We start from the raw sequence: 18,140 nt of genomic DNA on the forward strand, positions 1-18,140 counted from the left end.
TACGGATAGAGAAATACATAGAGTAGAACATAGTAGAATAAGAAATTGACAGATTTCGTTGAAATTGTTCGTTTGGAAATTTCCCGAAAAGCTAATCATAAGTTTTTCTCTCCATCGGAACAATTGGGCCGTTATGCTCATTACTAAACTTGTTGAAGAGATGAAATATAACCACGGTATATCTGTTTGATCAGAGGTTGAATCGATCATTAGAAGAAGAATTAGGCCAAAAATTAGGATACATTCTAGGACAATCAAACTTCCATCGAAGAGAAGCAAATGAAAGGGTTTCATAAAAAATGTCATAGAATCGAGAATGACGTTTACATTCTGTACATGCCAGATCATGAATTAGTAACTGCATCCAATTTTCAAAAAAAATCCCAATTGTGTCAAACTTTCCATTTTTGGAATGGAATAGGATCAAGATCAAAACTTATTCCATGGTATTTACATGAGGTTCTTCTTTAAGGAAGTCCCTGAGACGGCTTAGCTGATCCATGATTTATGTTTCATCTTTCGTTTCCTTCTTGTTTGTTTTGAGAAATCTATCGATCAATTTCGATTCTTTCTGTTTCTCTTGATTCTTTTCTGATCGAGATGTATAGATCCTATTCATAAATTAACGAAAATGTGCAAAAGCTCTATTTGCCTCTGCCATTTTATAAGTCTTTTCCTTTTTCCATATGGCATCGCCACTCCCTTTGGCAGCATCTACTAATTCGAAACTTAATTTGAAAGCCATATTTCGACCCGAACATTTTTGGGATGCCTCTAATAACCAACGAATGGCAAGTTCTTTTCCTTGTGTGGATCCTATTTCAATGGAAACTTGATGAGTTGATCCACCTACACGTCTTGCTTTTACTACTATATCAGGAGTTACTCCACGTATTGCTTGACGTAAAATAGATGGTGGATTTGTTCTATCTTTTGTTGAATCTTTTTCATGGGTCGATAGATAATTTGATAAGCCAATGATTTTTTTCGTGTTTCAGAATACGGTTAACCAACATGTTAACTAATTGATTATGATAAATTGGATCGAATTTTGTTGTTTTTTCTTCTGTAGTACCTCGACGTGACATGAGTGTGAAAGGAGTTCAAGAATTCATTTTCTTTTTATAAGGGCTAAAATCACTTATTTTGGTCTTTTTACCCCATATTGTATGGTGGATCTCGAAAGATATGAAAGATCTCCCTCCAAGCCGTACATACGGCTTTTCATAGAATTCTATATGTATCTTTGAGTTCGAGTATGGAATTTTGTTTACTCACTTTAAATTGAGTATCTGTTTCCCTCCCTTTCCTGCCAGGATTGGAAATCCTATATTTTACATATCCATACGATTGAGTCCTTGGGATTTTGAAATAGTGTAAAAAAAAAGTGCTTCAAATTATTGTTATTTGACTTGGACCTGTTCTAAAAAAGTCGGGGTATTTCGAATTGTTTGTTGACACGAACAAAATTAGGGAAAACCTCTGAAATTATTTCCATATTGAACCTTGGACATATAAGAGTTCCGAATCGAATCTCTTTAGAAAGAAGATCTTTTGTCTCATGGTAGCCTGCTCCAGTCTCTTTACGAAACTTTCATTATTGGGTTAGCCATACACTTCACATGTTTCTAGTGGTTCACATGGCATCATCAAATGATACAAGTCTTGGATAAGAATCTACAACGCACTAGAACGCCCTTGTTGATGATCCTTTACTCTGACAGCATCTAGGGTTCCTCAAACAATGTGATATCTTACACCAAGTAAATCCTTAACCTTTCCCCCTCTTACTAAGACTGAAGAATGTTCTTGTAAATTATGACCAATACCGGGTATATAAGCAGTGATTCCAAATCCAGAGGTTAATCGTAGTCTGACAACTTTACGTAAGGTAGAGTTTGGTTTTTCTGGGGTGATAGTGGAAAAGTTGACAGATAAGTCGCCCTTATTGCCCCTCTATAGAACCCTACATGAAATTTTCACCTCATATGGCTCCTTATTAAATTCTTTCGAATTCATTGGATCCTTTTTCGAATTCGAGAATCCCCTCCCTTCTTCCACTCTATCCTGAAGAGTAACTTGGACCATTTAGTCATGTTTTCATGTTCTAATTGAACACCTTCCATTCTTGATTATTTTCAAAGGAAAAGATTATTCTCTTTAACAAACATATGCGGATCCAATCACAATCCTATAATAAGAACAATAGATCTTTCTTGATCAATCCCTTTGCCCCTCATTCTTTGAGAATCAGAAAGATCCTTTTCAAGTCTGAATTTGTTCAATTGGAATCTAGGTTCTTCTACTTCATTTTTATTTAATATTTTTCCCTCTTTTTTTATATCATTCCTTAAGTCCCATAGGTTTGACCTTGTAGAATTTGGCCCATTTTCTCATTGAACGATGGGTACGAAATGAATCTGATTAATTTTTCAATCAAAAGTACTATGTGAAATCTTCAATTTTTTCCCTCTTTCTCTATCCCTATCCCATAGGTACAGTGTTTGAATTAATAGAGAACCTTTTCTTCTGTATGAGTCGATCTTATTCCATTCCAATTCCTTTCCATTACCTCCTAAGGAAAATATTGAATGGATCCCAAATTGACGCGTTAGTGTGAGCTTATCCATACGTTATGTACTCTTTGAATAGGAATCCATTTTCTGAAAGATCTTGGCTTTCATACTTTGGTGGGTCTCCGAGATCATTTCGATGACCTATGCTGTATTGAAGGGATATCTATCTAATCCAATCGATTGCATAAAGCCCATGATAGCAACAGAACCCGGGAAAGTATATAGAAAAGATAGTTTTTTTCTATTATATTAGTATTTTCTATTATATTATATTAGTATTAGTTAGTGATCTCGGCTTAATGAGTCCTTTCTTTCGTGATAAACTGTTGATACCAGTCCTATATTTTGTCTCTATGGACCGAGGAGAAAAGGGGCTTGGTGTGTACATGAGAGAAGCAAGGAGGTCAACCTCTTTCAAATATATAATGTGGATTCTAGCAATGCAATGTAGTTGGACTCTCATGTCGATCCGAGTGAATCATCCTTTTCGCGGAGGTCAATCTTGACCTGCTAGGTAAGAGGAGAGTAAGTTACAAATTTCGTGTCGATAGGACAAGTATTTCTATTACTATGAAATTAATAAAAGAAGTAGTTAATCTTGGGGTTACCATTATCCTTCTTATAGTAATGAATCTTGTATGTGTTCTAAAGAAAAGGAATTTGTCCATTTTTTGGGGTCTTAAAGGGTGAGGAAACACAGAAGAACTCTTGAATGGAAATGGAAAAGAGATATAACTCCAGTTCCTTTGGAATCACTAGTCAATCCTAGTTTCGATAGGGGTAGTTGACAATTTAATCCGATTTTGACCATTATTTTCACATCCGTAATAGTGCGAAAAGAAGGCCCGCCTTCAAGTTGTTCAAGAATAGTGGCGTTGAGTTTCTCGACCCTTTGACTTAGGATTAGTCAGTTCCATTTCTCGATGGGGCCAGGGAAGGGATATAACTCAGTGGTAGAGTGTCACCTTGACATGGTGGAAGTCATCAGTTAGAGCCTAATTATCCCTAAACCCAATGTGAGTTCTTCTATTTGGATTTGTTCCCCTGTCATGATTCAGTGAGAATGGATAAGAGGCTCGTGGGATTGACATGAGGGGGTAGGGATGGCTATATTTCTGGGAGCAAACTTTGGGTGAATATTAAGCGCATGGATACAAGTTATGCCTTGGAGTGAAAGACAATTTCGAATCTACTTTGTCTACGAACAAGGAAGCTATAAGTAATGTAACTGTGAATCTCATGGAGAGTTCGATCCTGGCTCAGGATGAACGCTGGCAGCATGCTTAACACATGCAAGTCAGACAAAAAGTGGTGTTTTTAGTGGCAGATGGGTGAGTAACGTGTAAGAACATGTCCTTAGAAGGGGAACAACAGCTCGAAATGGCTGCTAATACCCCGTAGGCTGGGGACCAAAAAGAGGAATTCGCCCAAGGAGGGGTTTGTGTCTGATTAGCTAGTTGGTGAGGCAATAGCTTGCTAAGGTAATGATCAGTAGTAGGTTCGAGAGGATGATCAGCCACACTGGAACTGAGACATGGTTCAGACTCCTACAAGAGGTAGTAGTGGGAAATGTTTTACAAATGGACGAAAGCCTGACGGAGCAATGCCACATGGAGGTAGAAGGCCCACGGGTCATGAACTTCTTTTCTTAGAGAAGAAGCAATGACAGTATCTGGGGAATAAGCATCGACTAACTCTATGCCAACAGCCGCAGTAAGACAGAGGATGCAAGCATTATCCAAAATGAGTGGGCGTAAAGAGTCTATAGGTAGCTTTTTAAGTCCGCTGTCAAATCCCAGGGCTCAACCCTAGATAGGCCCAGGGCTCAATCCTAGATAGGCGGTGGGAACTACCAAGCTAGAGTATGATAGGGATAGAGGAAATTTTTGATGGAGCGATGAAATACGTAGAGATCGAAAAGAACACCAACAGCGAAAGCACTTTGCTGGGTCGACACTGAGAGACAAAAGCTAGAGAAGTGAGTGGGATTAGATACCTTAGTAGTCCTAGCCGTGAATGATGGATACTAGGCATTGTGTGTATCGACCCGGGTAGTGCAGTAGCTAACACGTTAAGTATCTCGCTCGGGGAGTACATTCGCAAGAATGAAACTTAAAGGAATTGATGGGGGCCCGCACAATTGGTGGAGAATGTCATTTAATTCGATGCAAAGTGAAGAACCTTACTAGGGCTTAACATGTTGTGAACCCTCTTAAAAGAGAGGGTGCCTTTGGGAATGCGGACACAGGTGGTGCATGGCTATTGTCAGCTCATGCCATAAGGTGTTGGGTTAAGTCTCACAATAAGCGCAACCTTTGTGTTTAGTTCCATCATTGAATTTGGAACCTTGAATAGACTGCCAGTGATAAGCCAGAGGAAGGTGAGGATGACATCAAGTCGTCATGCCTCTTATGCCCTGGGCGATACACGTGCTAAAAAATGGTCAGGACAAAGGGTTGCGAACCCGCCAGAGCGAGCTAACCCTAAAAACCCATCCTCAATTCGGATTACAGGCTGCAACTCGCCTGCATGAAGTCAGAATCGCTAGTAATCACCGATCAGCCATACGACGGTGAATTCATTCCTGAGCCTTGTGCACACCGCCCGTCACACTAAGGGAGATGGCCATGCCCGAAGTCGTTACCTTAACCGCAAGGAGGGGGATACCGAAGGTAGGGCTAGTGACTGGAGTGAAGTCGTAACAAGGTAACTGTACTCGAAGGTGTGGCTGGGTCACCTCCTTTTCAGGGAGAGCTAATGCTTGTTAGGTATTTTGGTTTGACACTGCTTCACACCTAAAACAAAAAGAAGGGAGCTATGTCTGAGTTAAACTTAGAGATGGAAGTCTTTTTTCGTTTCTCGACATTGAAGTAAGACCAAGCTCATGACCTTATTATCATAGGTCAGAACAAGTTGATAGGATCCCCTTTTTTACTTTCCCATGCCCCCCCCGTGTTGTGACAAGGGGACGAAAAAATGAAAGAGAGGGATGTGGTTTCTCTCGCTGTTGGCGTAGTGGGCCCCCAGTGCTAGGCTCGCACGATGGGCTACTAGCTTAGTGGTAGAGCGTGCCCATGATAATTGCATCGCTATCCCTAGGCTATGAGGGCTCTCAGCCATATAGATAGTTCAATATGCTCATCAATGCCTAACCCTGAGATGTGGATTGTCCAAGGCACATTAGCATGGCATACTCCTCCTGTTCGAATCGAGATTTGAAACCAAACCTCTCCTTAGGAGGATAGATGGGGCGATTCAGGTGAGATCCAATGTAGATCTAACTTTCGATTCACTCGTGGGATTCGAGCCGTCCGTGGGGACCACCACGGCTCCTTTCTTCTCAAGAATCCATACGTCCCTTATCAGTGTATGGACAGCTGTCTCTCAAGCACAGGTTTAGGTTTGACCTCAATGGAAAAGAAAATGGGGCACCTAACAACGTATCTTCATGGACTAAGAACTATGAGATCACCCCTTTCATTCTGAGGTGATAGAGAGATCGTACCATTCGAGCCATTTTTTTATGTTTTTCTCTTAGGTCTGGAGAAAGCTGCAATCAAGAGGATTCCCTAATCCTCCCTTCCTGAAAGGGAGAGCGTGAAATTCTTTTTCCTTTCCACAGGGACCAGGTGATTGGATCTAGCCGTAAGAAAAATCCTTGGTATAAATAACTCCCTTCTTGGTCTTCAACCCTCAGTTACTACGAATGCCCCCGATCAGTGTAATGGGATGTGTCTATTTATCTATCTTTTGACTTAAAATGGGAGCAGGTTTGAAAAAGGATCTTAGAATGTCTAGGGTTAGACCCGGAGGGTCTCTTAACACCTTCTTTTTTTTCTCATTGGAGTTATTTCACAAAGACTAGCAGGGTAAGGAAGAAGGGGGGAACAAGCACACTTGGAGAGTGCAGTACAACAGAGAGTTGTATGCTGCATTTGGGAAGGATGAATCACTCTCGAAAAGAAATCTATTGATTCTCTCCCTATTGGTTGGACCATAGGTGCGATGATTTACTTCACCGGCAAGGTCTCTGGTTCAAGTCCAGTATGGACTAGCTATGCCAAGGAAAAGAATAGAAGAAGGATCTGACTACTTCATACATGCTCTACTTGGCTCGGGAGGATATAACTCAATTGGTAGAGCTCCGCTCTTGCAACTGGGTCGTTGCGATTACGGGTTGGATGTCTAATTGTCCAGGCGATAATGATAGTATCTTGTACCTGAACCGGTGGCTCACTTTTCTAAGTAATGGGGAAGAGGACCGAAACATGCCACTGAAAGATTCTACTGAGACAAAGATGAGTTGTCAAGAATGTAAAGGAGGTAGGATGGGCAGTTGGTCCGATTTAGTATGGATCATAAATAGATGGTAGTTGGAGTCGGTGGCTCACCCAGGGGTCCCTCATCTAAGATCCCTGGGAAAGAGGATCAAGTTTTCCCTTGCGAATAGCTTGATGCACTATCTCCCTTCAACCCTTTGAGCGAAATGCGACAAAAGAAAAGAAAAGAAAATCCATGGATCGACCCCATCATCTCTACCCTGTAGGAACTACGAGATCACCCCAAGGGTACCTTTGGCATCCAAGGGTCACAGACTGACCATAGAACCTTGTTCAATAAGTGAAACTCATTAGCTGTCTGTTCTCAGGTTGGGCAATAAGGGTTAGAGAAGGGCAATCACTCATTATAAAAACTGTCATTTTTAAGACCAAAGAGTCGAGTGAAAAGGGGAGAAAGCTCTCCATTCCTGGTTCTTCTATAGCTGGGACCTCCGGAACCACAAGAATCCTTATTAGAATGGGATTCCAACTCAGCACCTTTTGAGTGAGATTTTAAGAAGAATTGCTCTTTGGAGACTACAGTACGATGAAAATTGTAAGCTGTATTCAAGGAGAGTTATTGTCTATCGTCGACCTCTATGGTAGAATTAGTCAGGTGCCTGAGAGGCGGTGGTTTACCCTGTGACAGATATCAGTGTTTTGAGTCCGCTTATCTCCAACCCATGAACTTAGCCGATAGAAAGCTATATGGTAGCACCCAATTTTTTCGATTCGATGGTTCGATCTATGATTTATCATTCATGCACGTTGATAAGATACATCTGTTTAGTAGCACCTTAGGATGGTATAGCCTTAGAAGGGCGAGGTTCAAACGAGAAAAGGCTTACGGTGGATACCTAGGCACCTAGAGATGATGAAGGGCGCAGTGATCGATGAAATGCTTTGGGGAGTTGAAAATAAGTATAAATTTGGAAATTCCCAAATAGGGCAACCTTTCGAACTGCTGCTAAATCCATGGGTAGGCAAGAGACAACCTGGCGAACTGAAACATCTTAGTAGCCAGATAAAAAAAAGTAAAATTGATTCCCGTAGTAGCGACGAGTGAAATGGGAGCAGCCTAAACCATGAAAATAGGATTATGGGAGAGCAACCCCAGTCTCGTGCTACTAGGCGAAGTAGCACGAATGTTGCACCCTAGATGGTGAAAGTCTAGTAGCCAAAAGCATCACTAGCTTACACTCTGACCCGAGTAGCAAGGGACACGTGGAATCCCATGTGAATCAGCAAGGACTACCTTGCAAGGCTAAATACTCCTGGGTGATCAATAGCGAAGTAGTACCATGAGGAAAGGGTGAAAAGAACCCCCATCGGAGAGTGAAATAGAATATGAAACTATAAGCTCCTAAGCAGTGGGAAGAGCAAGGTCTCTGGCCGCGTGCCTGTTGAAGAATGAGCCAACGACTCATAGGCAGTGGCTTGGTTAAGGAAACCTATTGGAGCCACCGTGAAAGCGAGTCTTCATAGGGCAATTATCACTGCTTATGGACCCGAACCTGGGTGATCTATCCATGACTAGGATAAAGCTTAGGTGAAACTAACTGGAGGTCCACACTTACTGATGTTGAAGAATTAGCGGATGAGTTGTGGTTAGGGGTGAAACGCCACTCGAACCCAGAGTTAGCTGGTTCTCCCTGAAATGCGTTGAGGCACAACAGTTGGCTGGACATCTAAGGATAAAGCACTATTTCAGTGCGAACCGTGAGAGCGGTACCAAATTGAGGAAAACTCTGAATACTAGATATGACCTCAAAATAATAGGGGTCAAGGTCGGCCAGTGAGACGATGGGAGATAAGCTTCATCGTTGAGAGGGAAACAACCCAGATCACCAGCTAAGGCCCCTAAATGATCGCTCAGTGATAAAGAAGGTTGGGGTGTAGAGACAGCCAAAAGGTTTGTCTAGAAGCAACCACCCTTGAAAGAGTGCGTAATAGCTCACTGATCGAGTGCTCTTGCACCGAAGATGAATGAGGCTAAACGATCTGTCGAAGTTGTGGGATGTAAAAATACATTGGTAGGGAGCGTTCCGCCTTAGAAGGAAGCCCCCGCGTGAGCAGTGGTGGATGAAGCAAAAGCGAGAATGTTGACTTGAGTAACGCAAACATTGGTGAGAATCAAATGCCCCGAAAACCTAAGGGTTCCTCCTCATGGTTCATCCACAGGGGGTGAGTTAGGGCCTAAGATCAGGCCGAAAGGCATAGTCGATAGACAACAGGTGAATATTCCTGTACTACCCTTTGGTCTCGAGGGATGGAGGAGGGTACGTTAGTCAAAAGTTGGTTATCGGTTCAAGAACGTAAGATGCCCCTACTTTTTCAGGGTAAGAAGGGTTAGAGAGAATGCCTCGAGCTAATTTTCAAGCACCAGGCGCTACGGCATTAAAGTAACCCACGCCATACTCCCAGGAAAAGCTCGAACAACCTTTAAACAAAAGGGTGCATGTACCCAAAACCGACATAGGTAGGTAGGTAGAGAATACCTAGGGACGTGAGATAATTCTCTCTAAGGAACTCGGCAAAATAGCCCCGCAACTTCGAGAGAAGGGGTGCCTCTTTACAAAGAGGGTCGTAGTGACTAGGCTCGGGCGACTGTTTACCAAAAACACAGGTCTCCGTGAAGTCATAAGACCATGTATGGGGGTTGACGCTTGCCCAGTGTCGAAAGGTCAAGGAAGTTGGTGGCCTGATGATTGGGGAGCTAGTGACCGAAGCCCCGGTGAATGGTGGCCGTAACTATAATGGTCCTAAGGTAGCAAAATTCATTGTCGGGTAAGTTTTGATTCGCACGAAAGGCGTAACGATCCAGGCACTATCTTGGAGATTGGCTCGGTGAAATAGACATGTCTGTGAAGATGCGGACTACCTGCACCTGAACAGAAAGACCCTATGAAGCTTCACTGTTCCCTGGGATTGGGTTTGGGCCTTTCCTGCGCAGCTTAGGCAGAAGGAGAAGAAGGCCTCCTTCCAGGGGGGGAGCCATCAGTGAGATACAACTCTAGAAGAGCTAGAATTCTAACCTTGTGTTAGGACCTATGGGCCAAGGGAGAGTCTTAGGTAGACAATTTCTATGGGGTGTAGGCCTCTCAAAAGGTAACGGAGGCGTACAAATGTTTCCTCGGGCATGACGAAGATTGGCCCTCGAGTGCAAAGGCAGAAGGGAGCTTGATGACAAGACCCACCCGTCGAGGAGGGACGAAAGTCGACCTTAGTGATTCGACGATGCTGAGTGGAAGGGCCGTTGCTCAACGGATAAAAGTTACTCTAGGGATAATAGGCAGATCTTCACCAAGAGCTCACATCGATGGGAAGGTTTGGCACCTCGATATCGGCTCTTCGCCACCTGGGGTTGTAGTATTTCCAAGGATTGGGCTGTTTACCCATTAAACTGGTACGTGAATTGGTTCAGAGCATCATGAGATAGTTTGGTCCATATTTGTTGTGGGCGTTAGAGCATTGAGAGGACCTTTCCCTAGTACGAGAGGAATAGGAAGGACACACATATGGTGTACCAGTTATCGTGCCCACGGTAAACGCTGGGTAGATAACTGTTGAAAGCATCTATGTAGTAAGCCGACCCCAAGATGAGTGCTCTTCTATTCCGACTTTCCCAGAGCTTCTGACAGCATAGCTGAGATAGGGATAGGTTCTTTACCCCTGCGGGGATGGAGCGATAGAAGTTTTGAGAATCCAAGAGAAGGTAACGGTGAGACGAGCTGTTTATCATTACAATAGGTGTCAAGTGGAAGTGCAGTGATGTATGTAGCTGGGGCATCCTAACAGATTGATAGACTTGAACCTTGTTCCTATATGACCTGATCAATTTGATCAGGCACTCGCCATCTATTTTCATTGTTAAGATCTTTGACAACACAAAAGACCATTGTTCAACTCTTTGACAACATGAAAAAACCAAAAGTTCTACCCTCCCTCTCTATCCATCCAAGGGATGGAAGGGCAGAGGCCTTTGGTGTCCCCTCCAGTCAAGAATTGGGGCCTCACAATCACTAGCTAATAGACTTTTCTCTCATGCCTTTCTTCGTTCATGGTTCGATATTCTGGTGTCCTAGGCGTAGAAGAACCACACCAATCCATCCTGAACATGGTGGTTAAACTCTACTATGATGACGATACTATAGGGGAGGTCCTGCGGAAAAATAGCTCGACGCTAGGATGATAAAAAGCTTAACACCTCTCATTCTTATTCCCTTTTCAACAAAAAAAATGAAAAATCAAAAGGTTGTCTTATTCAAAACCCCAATTATGACATCCCTTCTCTCCTACTTCACACCTCGTAGCCCACCGTTCTTATAGAGATAAACGTGCTTTCACATCTTCTTAACCCGAAATTAAATGGTTGGGAGGGGAGACGAAAGGTTCTTTTTTTTTCGGGTACTCCTTGGGCCAGATCCAATGGAGACGGGGTAGGGCCTGTAACTCAAAGGATTAGAGCATGTGGCTACGAACCACGGTGTTGGGGGTTCGAATTCCTCCTCGCCCACAATCGGCCCGAAACAAAAGGGAAGTACCTTTCCCTCTGGGGCTAGGAAAATCATAATTGGGATAACGGACCAAAAGCTATAGAACTTAGGTGTAGGTCTTTGGAATGGCTTTTTCTTTTTATTTATTATTTATCATGAATGATGGAATCATTACAAATAGTATGCCCCCCGCCCATTAGCGTATTTTCTTATTTTACACCCTGTAACTCTTCCTCAGCTAGGCTTGGGCAGAATAGCAGAGCAAGTACTAGTATTAGTAGCATAACAAAAATGCCTTCCTCGTCATTAATATGTTTGCTCGCGATAATTGTGAACTCTCAGGAGAATTGATGATTGCATTAAAGATGCAGTGCTAGTGTATCTGAGAATTCTTAATTGGCTAGTTGTATAGAACAAAGGATTATCCTGGACCTACATCGAGGTATTGATGGTGATTTTCAAATCTCATAGAACAGAATGTGATACCATGAGATAGAAACAAAGACAAGGAACATATTACCTACCATTAACGGTCAAAGCGAGGCCCTTTATTTTGAATTCGTTAATTCAGAATGAATCAAATCTCCCCAAGTAGGATTCAAACCTACGATCAATCGGTTAACGACCGACCGCTCTACCACTGAGCTATTGAGGAACAACAAGAGATTAGATCTCATAGAGTTCAATTTCCGTCCTCAACCCATGACCAATATGAGCTTGAAGCTTCTTTCGTAACTCCCGGAACATCGTAGTGGCTCCCTTCGATGTCTCATTTTAGAGGGAACATCAAAGCGGCTCTATTTCATTATATTCCATCCATATCCCAATTTCATTCATTTAATATCCCTTTGGTGTCATTGGCATAACAGATGTCATTTCTAGTCTATATCTTTCTATTTCTTTTCTATATATGGAAAGTTCAAAAATCATCATATAATAATCCAAAAATTGCAATAGAAAAGAAATAAGGGTGGTTTGTGATGATTTTTCAATCTTTTCTACTAGGTAATCTAGTATCCTTATGCATGAAGATAATCAATTCGATCATTGTCGTCGAACTCTATTATGGATTTCTGACCACATTCTCCATAGGGCCCTCTTATCTCTTCCTTCTCCGAGCTTAGGTTATCGAAGAAGGAACCAAGAAAAAGGTATCAGGAACAATTGATTTTATTATGGGATAGCTCATGATGTTCATATCGATCTATTATGCGACTCTGCATCTAGCATTGGGTAGACCTCATACTATAACTACCCTAGCTCTACCATATATTTTGTTTCATTTCTTCTGGAACAATCACAAATACTTTTTTGATTATGGATCTACTACCAAAAATTCAATGCATGATTTTAGCATTCAATGTGTATTCCTGAATAATCTCATTTTTCAATTATTCATCCATATCATTTTACCAAGTTCAATGTTAGCCAGATTAGTCAACATTTATATGTTTCGATGCAACAACAAGATGTTATTTGTAGCAAGTAGTTTTGTTGGTTGGTTAATTTGGCACATTTTATTCACGAAATGGCTTGGATTGGTATTAGTCTGGATATGACAAAATGATTCTATTAGATTCTAATAAGTACCTTGTGTCAGAATTGAGAAATTCTATGGCTCAGATCTTTAGTATTCTCTTATTTCTAACATGTGTCTACTATTTAGGTGGAATAGCGTCACCCATTCTTTCTACGAAATGGAAAGAAACCTCAAAAATGGAAGAAAATGTGGAAAGTGAGGAAGAATGAGATGTAGAAATAGAAATAGAAATAGCTTATGAAATGAAGGTGACTAAACAAGATCAAGAGAGATCCGTCGAAGAAGATCCTTCTCCTTCCTTTTTTCAGAAGAAAAGGAGGATTCGAGCAAAATTGATGAAATGGAAGAAATCCGAGTGAATGGGAAGGAAAAAACACAGGATGAATTCCACTTTCGATTAATAGAGATAGGCTCAAAAAATAGCCCAGTTTATGAAGATTCTTATATGATGAATATCAATGAGAATCATGACAATTCCAAATTCAAAATACTTATCAAAAAATCGAAAAATAAAGACCTTTTTTGTTTTTGGTTTGAAAAACCTCGTGACTCTTTTTCTTTTCTTTTTTTTAATTCTAACCATTGGAATAGACCATTTCGATACATAAAAAATAATCAATTTGAAAGTACTGTCAGAAATAAAATGTCACAATATTTTTTTGACACATGCCTAAGTGCTGGAAAGGAAAAAATATCTTTTACATATCCACCCAATTTGTCAACTTTTTGGGAAATGATAAAAAGAAGGATATCCCTACCTACACTAGAAAAATTCTCATCTAATGAACTCTACAATTATTGGGTTTATACCAACAAAGAAAAAAGTAATAATTTAAACATTAATTTGTAAACCGAATTCAAGCTCTAGACAAAGAATCTTTTTTTTTTTTTGAATATACTCGAAACAGGGTCTAGGTTGTGTAATTACAATACTACAAATGAATACTTACCCAAAATATATGATCATTTCTTGAACGGACCATATCGGAGAACAATAACAAAAAGTGTTTCACCTTCAATCATAAAAATAAAAAAAACTTTGATACACAATTTCATAGAGAATGTTGGGATAAATCGGATTCATGGTATCATTCTTCCTGATACTGATTACCAAAAAATTGAACAAAAAATAGATCGATTTGATAAAAAACCATGATCAACCGAAATTGTTGATTTCTTAACTTTCATCAATGAATTTGGTAAAGAATCTGGATCAATTTTAAATTCTAGGGGTCATTCTGTATTTTCAGATAAAGAAGAAGGAAGAATAGATTCAGAAAAAGGAACAAAATATTTAAAATATTTTAAAAATCGAATTGTAATTGATACTAATGTTTAAAAAATTAGTAAAAAATCGATTCGAATAAAAGAAATCAGTAAAAAAGTACCTCCTTAGTTATACAAATTAACCACCGAGTTGGAACAAGAAGCAGGAGAAGATCAAGAAAACGAACCTTTAGATCATGGAATTCGTTCAAGAAAAGCTAAACGTGTAGTAATTTTTATTGGTAACAAGGAGCATACTGAGGATACTAATCCTCCTAATCAAATAGAAGAAGTAGCTTTGATACACTATTCACAGCAATCAAATTTTAGACGAGGCATAATAAAAGTTTCTATACGTGCTCAAAGGCGTAAAATAGTTATTTGGGAACTGTTTCAAGCGAATATGCATTCTCCTCTTTTTTTGGATAGAATAAAAAAATCCCTTCTTTTTTCTTTTGATATCTCTAGCCCAATTAAAAAAAATTTAGAAATTGGGTAGGGAGGAGGTTAGCATTCAAAATTGTAGAGTACACAGAAGAGCAAGCAAAAAGAGAAGAAAAAAACAGAAGGACAAAAAAGAAGAGAACAAAAGAAAGGAGAACGCGCGAATAGAGATAGCAGAGGCATGGGATACCATTCCATTTGCGCAAGTAATAAGGGGTTCCATATTAATAACTCAATCTCTTTTTAGAAAATATATTCTATGACCTTCATTGATAATGGGGAAAAATATTGGACGTATGTTATTATTGCAACTTCCTGAATAGTATGAGGATTTAGAGGAATGGAATAGGGAGATGCGTGTTAAATGTACCTATAATGGTGTTCAATTGTCTGAAACAGAATTTTCACAAAATTGGTTGACAGATGGTATTCAGATAAAAATCTTATTTCCTTTCTGTCTGAAACTTGGCATAGATCTAAACTCCGATTCTCTCATAAAGATCTAATAATGAAAAAGAAAAAAAGAAAAAGATGGTTTTTGTTTTTTAACAATTTTGGGGATGGAAACCAAACTTCCTTTTAGTACTCCAAGAAAACGACCCTCTTTTTTGGAATCCATTTTTAAGGAACTCGAAAAAAATTGGAAAAATTCAAAAGACATATTTTCTACTTCTAAAAATTTTTAAAGGAAAAATAAAATTACTTCGAAAAGTTTCAAAAGAAACAAAAAAAGGGGTTATGAAAAGTGTCGTTTTTAAAAAAAGAAAAAGAAAAAGAAAAGAACTCTTAAAAGTAAATCCAATTCTCTTATTTCGATCAAGAAAAGTAGAAGTAAATGAATCGAGTGAAACTAAAAAAGAAAGAGATCCCATAATCACCAATCAGATGATTCATAAACCATTTAGTCAAATTGCATCTCCAGATTGGACAAATTCTTCATTGACAGAAAAAAATGAAGGATCTGACTAATAGAACAAATACAATTAGAAATCAAATAGAAAGAATAACAAGAGAGAGAAAAAAAGTAACTCCGGAGATAAATATTAGTCTTAGCAAAACAAGTTATAATGCTAAAAGATTAGAAAAATGGCAAATATTGAAAAGAAGAAATGCTCGATTAATTTCTAAATTACTTTTGTTTTTAAATTTTTCATTGAAAGAATCTACAAAAATATATTTTTATCCATCATTAATATTCCTAGAATGAAGAGAAAATTATTTCTTGAATCAACAAAAAAAAAATTATGAATAAATCCATTTACAATAATAAAACAAGTCAAGAAATAATTAATAAAAAAAATCAAAATCCAATTGAGTTTATTTTGACTATAAAAAAGTCACTTTATAATATTAGCAATAGTAAGAAAAATTCACATATTTTTTTATGACTTATCGTACTTATCGCAGGCATATGTATTTTAAAAATTATCACAAGCCCAAATTATTAACTTGTCTAAATTAAAATCATTTCTTCAATATCAAGGAAACCTTTTTTTTTTTTTTTTATCTTAAGCCTGAAATAAATGATTTTTTTGAAACACAAGGAATAGTTCATTCTAAATCAAAGGATAACAGACTTCCGAGTTCTGAAATGAATAAATGGAAAAACTGATTAAGAGGGCGTTATCAATACGATTTATCTCAGATCAAATGGTCTAGATTAATACCATAACAATGGCGGAATAGAGTTTATTAACGTCGTATGGTTAAAAGGAAAAACTTCAGCAAATGGAATTTATATGAAAAAGGCCAATTAGTTGATTCCCAAAAAGAAAATATTTTGGAAGTCTATTCATTATTGAATCAGAAAGATAATTTTCAAAAATACTATAAATATGATATTTTTTCATATAAACCTATTAATTCTGAAAATAAAAAGGACTCATTTCTTTCTAGATCGCCGTTTGAAGGAAATAAGAATCAAGAGATTTCTTATAATTACAACACATATAAAGAAACTTTTTTTTTGATATGCTGAGGAGTATCCCTATCAATAATTATCTAGGAAAGGGCGATATTGAAAAAACTCCCGATAGGAAATATTTGGATTGGAAAATTATCAATTTTGATGTTAGACAAAAAGTCAATATTGGGGCTTGGATCACGATCGATGCCAATAGCAATCAAAATTCTCAGTTTGTTACTAATAATTATCAAATAATTGATCAAAAAAATATTTTTTATCTTATGATTTCAGAAATGAATTTACCAAACTCCCCAAAAGTCTTTTTTGATTGGATGGGGATGAATGAAAAAATACTAAAGCGTCCCATATTGAATTTGGAACTTTAGTTCTTCCCAGAATTTTTGTAACTTTATAATACATATAAAATGAAATCTTGGTACCATATAAAATAGTAAAGAAAATCAAAATCAAAAGATTAATGAAAAGCAAAAGGGAAGCTTTTTGATACCATCGAATAAAAAAATAAAGAATCGAAATCAAGAAGAAAAAAACCACAAGCCAAGGAGATCTTGGATCCGTTCTTTCAAACCAACAAAAAGATATTGAAGAAGATTATGCGAGATCAGACATGAAAAAAAAGTAAAAAGAAAAAGCAATACAAAAGTAACACGGAAGCAGAACTAGATTTTTTCCTGAAACATTATTTGCTTTTTCAATTGAGATGGTATGATACTTTGAATCAAAGAATGATCAATGATATTAAGGTATATTGTTTCCTGCTTAGGCTAATAGATCCAAGAAAAATTTCTATATCCTCAATTCAAAGGGGAGAAATGAATTTGGATATAATGCTGATTTAGAAGAATTTGACTCTTCCAGAATTGATGAAAAGGGGAATATTGATTATCGAACCCATTCGTCTGTCTGTAAAAAATGAAGGACAGTATATTATGTATCAAACCATCAGTATTTTGTTGGTTCATAAGAGTAAGCACCAAACTAATCAAAGATACTGAGAGTAAAGATATGTTGCTAAGAATAATTTTGATGAATCTATTCCACCACATGAAAGAATAACAAGAAATAGAGACAAAAATCATTTGGCTTTGCTTGTTCCTGAAAATATTTTCTCATTTAGGCATCATAGAAAATTAAGAATTCTAACTTGTTTCAATTCAAAGAATAGGAATGATGTAGATAGAAGTCCTGTATTTTGCAACGAAAAGAATAGTAGCCAAGTTCTAGGTAATAGTAATCACCTTGATAGAGAGATAAATCAATTGATGAAATTGAAGTCCTTTCTTTAGCCTAATTATTGATTAGAAGATTTAGCTTGTATGAATCGCTATTGGTTTGATACCAATAATGGCAGTCTTTTCAGTATGTTAAGGATACATTTGTATCCACGATTGAAAATTCGTTGATAGTACATTTTTCCTATATATCCTCTCATATATAGGATATATGAAAGCAAATAAATACAGACATCACATGTCCTGTCTTACATTTCATTCTAAATATTCAATACTAAATGAATAATGTATCAATTCGATCTAGAAATGAATCAACAGAACCCTCTTCATTTTAGGTCTA

General features: G+C 38.3%; 1 non-coding gene and 5 pseudogenes across 1 annotated transcript; 4 read left to right on the top strand and 2 right to left on the bottom strand.

Annotated features, from left to right (window-relative positions):
* Positions 1–1,818: 1,818 nt before the first annotated feature.
* LOC111365581 lies at positions 1,819–6,149 on the top strand (annotated as a pseudogene).
* Positions 6,150–8,945: 2,796 nt separating this feature from the next.
* LOC111366224 lies at positions 8,946–11,109 on the bottom strand (annotated as a pseudogene).
* Positions 11,110–11,974: 865 nt separating this feature from the next.
* TRNAN-GUU lies at positions 11,975–12,046 on the bottom strand. The gene has a single exon. It is a non-coding gene; the product is annotated as a tRNA-Asn (tRNA).
* A 325-nt stretch (positions 12,047–12,371) lies between these two features.
* Positions 12,372–14,213, top strand: LOC111366221 (annotated as a pseudogene).
* On the top strand, positions 14,122–15,739 carry LOC111365582 (annotated as a pseudogene).
* Positions 15,740–16,612: 873 nt separating this feature from the next.
* Positions 16,613–18,139, top strand: LOC111365583 (annotated as a pseudogene).
* Position 18,140: the final 1 nt, after the last annotated feature.

Source organism: Olea europaea, chromosome 17 (assembly GCF_002742605.1).
Source record: "Olea europaea var. sylvestris chromosome 17, O_europaea_v1, whole genome shotgun sequence".
NCBI lineage: Eukaryota > Viridiplantae > Streptophyta > Magnoliopsida > Lamiales > Oleaceae > Olea > Olea europaea.